The sequence below is a fragment of the Octopus bimaculoides genome, chromosome 5, assembly GCF_001194135.2.
Source record: "Octopus bimaculoides isolate UCB-OBI-ISO-001 chromosome 5, ASM119413v2, whole genome shotgun sequence".
Taxonomy (NCBI): Eukaryota; Metazoa; Mollusca; class Cephalopoda; order Octopoda; family Octopodidae; genus Octopus; species Octopus bimaculoides.
Window position 1 is genome coordinate 13,218,768 of NC_068985.1, and position 8,017 is coordinate 13,226,784.

Consider the following 8,017-nt stretch of genomic DNA (forward strand, 5'->3'; position numbering starts at 1 on the left):
ATAGATAGATAGATAGATAGATAGATAGATAAATAGATAGATAGATAGATAGATAGATAGATAGATAGATAGATAGATAGATAGATAGATAGATAGATAGATACCACTCCCAACTGAAACACGAACACTGCTGTAGGTACAAGAAAGCGGTATTTCCAGCAAACATTTGAATATATTTTCAGCATATTTGACCTGTGCAATGGCCGTATCGACTGTTGTTTACGTTGAGACGAATTTTCCCTTTCGGCAATTGGTGTTAAAAAAAATCTGTCATATATATATATATATATATATATATATATATATATATATATATGAAGACAAACTGGCAGATAGAGAGACTTAGAGAGACAATAGAATTTATTTTAAAACTTTATTGAATGTTTTATTAATAAGTCACTCACGCCCCTTTCTGAATAACACACCCAACCAAATTATTGACATTCCTTCCGCACCAGTGATGCGTTCGGAGACCATCAGAGATACTAGCGGAGGTCGATAGGTCGAACTCAACTGACATCGCGCAGAATTAATGACACATAGATAGTGGGTTTTTATTATCGCTTAGCTTCAAATCAGTTCTCATCGAGTTCTAAAAATGGAGGATGTTCTAAACGTAACCTTTCTTTGTTGTATAAATTGGAAAATATGTACTGGCCTTTTTGAAAACAGACTTGAGTGTTATATGAGGCATTTTTCAGCAAATCGATCGATAAGATAGTGACGAATTTATTGGGTTTATCGAGCGAATCGAAACCATTTATACATTTACTTTGTAGATATTCTATGATATTGAAAACATGAGAAACACCTTATACAATTCGACAACTAGTATGGAACGTACTTCGTACATTAAAGTTATAATCTCTCCTGCCCAGAGATTTTAATCATGGTATCTTATTAATTGTCATTTTATTTCACAACTTATAATCTACAATAAATCGATAAATTACATTTAGTGTTTAGCTATTTCTTATGATAACTGTAATTTGTAGAAGTCTTAATAAATTAGTTCAATGACATTGTGTAGCACTCATTTGCTACAGAGTTATCAGTTAAACTGACAAACGTTGATGGGAGCTCAATATACGCTGGTGATGGCGTTTATGAAGTAAACATCTGACTAAGTTTATACAACCATTACAGCTTTTCATTCGCTGCAAAACCGTTCGAGGTAATGAATAAGTTTCGTTATCTCACAAATTCCCAGAAATTATAGCGAAATATAGCCTCTCCATATCATGCCCTGTATTTTAAGCAAGGATACATTATATAATTATTTTTGAAATTCGTAAAGAGACTTAAGCGTCATAACTAGAATATCTCCGATCAGAGTTTTGCTCAAACTAGGACAAGTTTTGGCGAAACAAACGATCTGTGGTCAACCAATTTGTTATACATATATTAAGCTGAAATATCTCGAATATATTCCACAGGGAAATGAATCAATCTTCTGTGTAAATATTTTCCTCAGAAATACTTTAGTATTTAACCCGGTGCTTCTTGTGTTTGAGGCACTGCTATATGAGAGCTCCTTTAAGTTTAAAACCTGCTGGGGTATGACACAAAATAACAATGTATTGCAACTTGATTTTCTGCTTCCTTTCCACCCAAACCACTTTAATCGTTTAACTAAAATTCATAAAATGGAAAATCACTCATACAATAGATGTCATTTCTAGATTGGACAAAATGCCGCGAATTTCTTGGAATATTTAGCTGTCGACTAATTCGAAGCCGAAAAATTGTTACAAGTTGAAAATAACAGCAATGCTGTGACATAAAAGGCGATAGCAAAGTCAAAGCGGATAATTATCAAATGGAACTGCTCTGCGATGATGTTTATACCTACGGACTATAAATGTATGACAGGTGTGTTGTCCCTGAAGGTTTAGGGCATCATTAAGTCAGGTAGATTCAGGATTATAAGGATGCCCTCTATTCCTGACGATATTAAGAGTGATCCTTTCAACGCTATTGTTGATTCAGTCCTTCTGAACGGTTCTTCAGCATGGATACGGAGCGAGAGATGTGAATAGAAGCTTGAAGGTACATACACGTGCATGTTTCAATCTTTCTTGATAGCAACACCCAACAAAAGAACTAATGGCAGTCTTCCTGCCATCACCTCCGTAATCACAGAAAGATTAGACCATCATGCTGAAGAAACAAGAATGAAATATCCATCGCTCCCTTTCTCTGGAAATCATGCGTGGACATGCAATTATTGGCTGACCAGGAAGAGAATAAATCGATCAGCTTGCAGAAGACAATGGATATTACGTTGCGAATATGAAGACTGCTATGGACGATCGAGACATCTATTATGGAAGAGTTGTAACGTTCTAGACAAATCGTCTAGCCATATAAGTAGAAGTTTTGTTGAATAAACTTCATGTAATGGCGACAATTATCTCATACCACATGTTTCTGCTGAAGGAGTGTCTCTGAAAATTTTAATATTTTCTGGAGACAAATATATCGATTTTATTGCAATAGAGCTAACCAATGCCTTTATTGACTGCATTTCATAAAATTAGATGTCGTTAGTATAATCTCATCAGAATTCTAGATGAAAGAGGGCAGAGATATTGCATTTTCACCGGCCTTTGATCCCAACGAGTGACGTTGCAATCAACAAATACCTTTAATTTTGTTCTGAGTGAATGCCAATAATTTCTTATAATACCACGAAGTGGTTTGACAGATGCTAAGGATATGATAACCTTGGGATCCTGGAAAAGCTAAACTTAGGAGTTAGAAGTATTTCGAAAGCTAAGTTGGCTGTTGTTATAGAGCTCTGTGAGTGGATGTTTTCAATTGTAATGGGAAGTGATTAGAGAGAATACCTGACCTTTTTGAAAGTATTACGTTAGTTATGGCACGGTTAGGAATTTTGATTACTATAAACTGGTAGTTTCTAAACGGTAACTTTCAAGTTATATGGTGGGGATGGGGGGGGGGGGCGTTATACCAAATCGATTTCCTATACTGCTGTCTACGCCGTCAGTGTAATATTTACCGCTTCTTCCATATCCTCAATATAGGCGGCCTGTAAATGGTGTTCCTGTCTAAAGACTCTTCTGCCTACTCATATAAGGAGATAAATAATTATTACTGATGACGTTTATAATTTATAGAGATGTGTAGAATCTGTTCAGGTCTTTTGCACTTCTAAGATTTGCTGGTTGCCTAATCTAGCAACATCCAGTAATTTGGGTATCTTATATTTAGCAAAGGAGATGATGCATGACCAGAATTCCTCATATATTCCTACTAAACCATTTCTAAACCCATCCCTACTATATCCTTTCTTAATGTTTGAAAGTATGAAATTGCTAAGCATTTATCTTTGTACAGTGAGTAGATATTGGATGTTATGATTTCTGAGATAACAACGATAAAGAGATCTCCTAAGATATAGCCGTCTAAGTCACAGCGTGTCATCACTAGGTAATATGACCAAAGGACATTCGTCTAATTTCTCTCTAGAAACGATACGACCAAAACGAAAATATTATATGTTATAATTAAAATACAGTGTAACAGGTGCAATTTTTGTTGTATATACATATAATATATAAACATGTATATATGTGTTATATATATATATATATATATATATATATATATATATGCACAAACATACATATACGTACATATCGAATGAGGACAAAACACACACGCACACGCAGACACCCACGATCATGAGCGTGCACACACACACACACACACACTGTGTATGTGTGCGTGTGAGCATATATGTGTGTGTGTGTTTGTGTTCGTGCGTGTGTGTGTGTGTGTGTGTTTGTGTTCGTGCGTGTGTGTGTGTGTGTTTGTGTTCGTGCGTGTGTGTGTGTGTGTGTGTGTGTGTGCGTGTGTAAAATTTATGAGATCACTCTCGTAGTTATTGGAATAAAATTTAAAAATCGGAAACAAAAATACCTTGTGGATAAAGTTGTTTATTCAACCATAGAACATATATTCGAAGCATGAATTTGTACTCATATTCTCTGTATTGTCGTTGTTGCTTCTGTTTTTCTGAATAACATTAGTATTAATATTATTACCATCATTTTCAGGATCATCATCATTATTATAATAATAATTATTATTATTAACCTTATTACAAAATCCTAATCTGTCTCATTATAACATTCTAATCATGTTCTCTCTTCAAAAATGATTATTTTGTTATTTTCCTTCAATGTACACTTTGATAATATTTTCATATTTGCCAGAGATTATCTTCTTCAAACTGTTCATTTCCCTACAGACTTTCCTGGTGGAGTCGATCTTCATGTATCGCTTGCATTTTATCCATACCGAATAGACTTTGATTTTTAAAAATAATCAAACAGTTGTTTTGCTATCGAATACCGATTCCTAATTCCATTGTTGTTTGCACTGAAAAGAAGAAATCATTTCTATCAGCTGTAGTTAGTTATACACACAGGAGACGCACGCTTATACATATATTCTAGTTATCCTGTAATACAAACGATGGTGTACAATTGCTATTATAGAAATGGTTTCGTTACAAAGTGATCGATGAACTGTTGCATCTGTTACACTGTATAACTGAAACATTTAACTGCCCATTAACCAAATGCATGAGTTCTCTAAACTGTTATTTATCACACATCTCTTAAAATATGGCTTTAATTGTTGAACTATTAGTAAATGGTTATTGATATATAAGAATGCTTTAGTATATTTCTCAATTGTTTATTTATCATGAGTAAATATCTCTGTCAGTTTAAATGAAAACACATCTTGACTCACCGTCTCTTTGAAAGTTCACGATACTTGTTATTAGTATAAACAGGGAATGTGAGCTTAGTTTTTTTTTTTTTCTCATCGTTGATGAATGCTGCGGTCTATGAACTATTAGGCCTTATGTTATGAAAATTCTAACGGACACTAAATATCCTTTTCTACTCTAGGCCCGAAGTTTTTGTGGAGGGGGCCAGTCGATTAGATCGAACTCAGTGTGCAACTGGTACTTAATTTATCGACCCCGAAATGATGAAAGGCAAAGTCGACCTCGTCGGAATTTGAACTCAGAACGTAAAGACAGACGAAATAGCGCAAAGCATTTCGCCCGACGTGCCAACGTACTAAGACAGAAAAAGCAGGAGTTTATTTAACTTACGACGGCTACCATGAATAGGTGTTAAGTTGGAAGGTAATTTACGGTACAGTGACAAAGATCCAATTATCAGCTTCTTTGGTGATAATGGTATCTTCGGTCGGAGATGGAGGGAATGTGGCAATTTCACCTTAAATGATATTGAGGGAGTTTGCATACTTTCGAGATCAAAGAGGTTTAATGCGCGATGGCTGAAGACTTTGTACCTGTCGAAGACAATTACCTGATCAAAGCTAGGTTTGAAGTGTGATGGGTGGCAAAAGAGTTAAGCGATGGTATAGTCAATATTAGAAGCCGGTGGTATGCTGTAAAAATAAGTACAGAGTTTTGTGGAACGGACGTTTTGTTTGGTGAATCTGTGGGCCTGGCAATCGCCATTATATGGAATGAAAGTTATGGTGCAAAAGCCCTATTGAGGGGTGGCCAATCAAAAGGCAGATTAACGATGACAGAGCGGAGAAGTGTAGCAGTTTATGTTGAATGTAGGGGTTATGAAGTATGCGAGGTGGTGCCCCAGCATGGCCGCAGTCAGGTGGCTGAAACGAGTAAAAGAACATATATATATATATATATATATATATATATATATATATATACACACACACGCACATGCTTGAATATATGTGAATATTTGTGGGTGTGCATGTGTGTGCATAGTCACCAAGCAGTGCTCAAAGAGATCGAACTCTCAAATTTCACCTTCTTAATCAGGTTGAGGTCATCCTGATGTAGAATAGATGGCTAGAAGAACGACCAAAATCGAGTATATTTCAAACAGGAGCGGCGGATAGAGTTGCTGGCGTCAGGAATGCTTTATATGGAAACGTATGTTTTACAAATGTAAGCAAGTCCTATCTTTAGAGTTGATTCAAATAATTTAACAAATGGTTGATATAGCAAGGCATAATATATAGACAACTCTATTATTGGGGTAATATTTCGATTAAACATAAAACAAATATAGTATCTAAAAGCACGAATATTGATATGCGATTATCTTCGTGCGGCGATGTAGCGACATAATTTTCTAAAGTCTTAAAAGCAAATGCACCTAGCGACGTAAACTTTACAAAAAGATTGACGTCCATAAATTAAGGAGAGAAGTAGTAGAGAGGTTATAGTTGAAGGTACAGAAATAGAGAGAAGATATGGACGAGAAAATGTGAAAATGTGTTAATAATTAGGAGAGAAGTGTTGCTTTAGAAGCAGGTAGGCAGTATGTGGAGGAATAAAACTGTATTTCTATAGCTCTGTCTGCATTACTTTCAAATATGATACTATGTGGCTTGACTTCGTTGTAAAACATATTGTTACTGTAGGAACATCTCACTTTCTCCCTTCCGTGTACCGTACATCGGTATGACCAAGTGTTAAAAATCTACTTTTTCTAATCATCCTTCGTTTAAAACACTTCAATACATCCATCGCCATTTTACACTGAAGCACTGTAGAAAAATTTGGAGAGATACTTTTCACAAATGACTAATTATTTTACAACAATCATCGATATTGTCTCATGAGATTTTCGAGATATCTGTCGTGCTATGATGGGTCAGATATGAATTTCTACTTCCTTATCTATAATAAGTTTCCAGACTTTAGATGCACTATCTACGCTCCATTTAGGTCAGTTCTTTATGATGAATCATTATTATTATTATTATTATTATTATTATTATCATTATTATTATTATCATCATCATCATCATCATCATCATCATCATCATCAATTCGGAGTCGATGGAATGAATACCAGTTGAACACTGGAGTCGATGTAACCGACTCATCCCCTTCCCCAAAATTGCTGCCCTTGTTGCAAATTTTGAAACAATTATTATTATTATTATTATTATTATTATTATTATTATTATTATTATTATTATTATTATTATTATTATTATTGTTATTGTTATTATTATTATTATTATTATTATTATTATTATTATTATTATTATTATTATTATTATTATCATTATTATTATCATATGGTTAAAAATTTGTTGGCTAATTTATGTAGCCAGTCTAACTACCTGTGCACAGCCATCCGCCATGATTGACGACTAGATAGCTACAAAAGTTTTTTTTTATTCTGTCTCTATTTATTTCCACATGTTCCTTTCTGTTGAAGAGCATAGGCTCGAAACGTAAAAGATTTTTACACCTTCCCGATCGTTAAACTAATACACCTGTTTGTTGTTCATACACTGTCTTTGTTTTTTGTTTTTCTATCAGTTTCAACTATAAATATATAGCATTTATAGTTCTAGGTTCTATGTGCGTAAACACCGTGAGATATTAGAAAGATATACACCCCACCTTTGTTTTTCTAGCGTATTCTACAATGTAGTGGAGTGTAATTATGAAATGCAATGATTTTATCTTTAGATTGATTCCAGTGTATCAGATACTTAAACTCTCTTTGGAGTATTCTACGTTGTGAAGTAATGTTTTCAAGAGGGGAAAATATTATTATCTATTAAAAAGAAGCTTATCCAGATGCCATAGTTGAGTAATTAAGAAAATGTAATTTACAACATCCTCTTGAAAATAACGACCAATTATTGATTGTATAAAGCGAGAAAGTCTGTTTTGACAACGTTACACGCTCAGCGAGTAATGTATTTTAATGGCTACTTCACATCTACTTGAATATTGAATAAATACGCAAAAGTAATTTCCCAAACACAAGCTCAGAAAACACGCATGTACACATTGACATAAATTTACGTTTATATTTACTGACGTTTCCACCTTACAAAATATTGCTGGCTGTCAAAGGCACATACAGATTCTCAACAGAACTCATACATGTGTGCACATATATATATATATATATATATATATATATATATATATATATATATA

The 8,017-nt window shown here is 34.2% G+C and overlaps 1 protein-coding gene across 1 annotated transcript in view; it reads left to right on the forward strand.

The window, feature by feature from the left end:
* Positions 1 to 8,017, forward strand: part of LOC106869057 (LWamide neuropeptides-like) — a 103,647-nt gene that overhangs the window by 55,422 nt on the left and 40,208 nt on the right. The gene's annotated exons all lie outside the window — the stretch shown is intronic.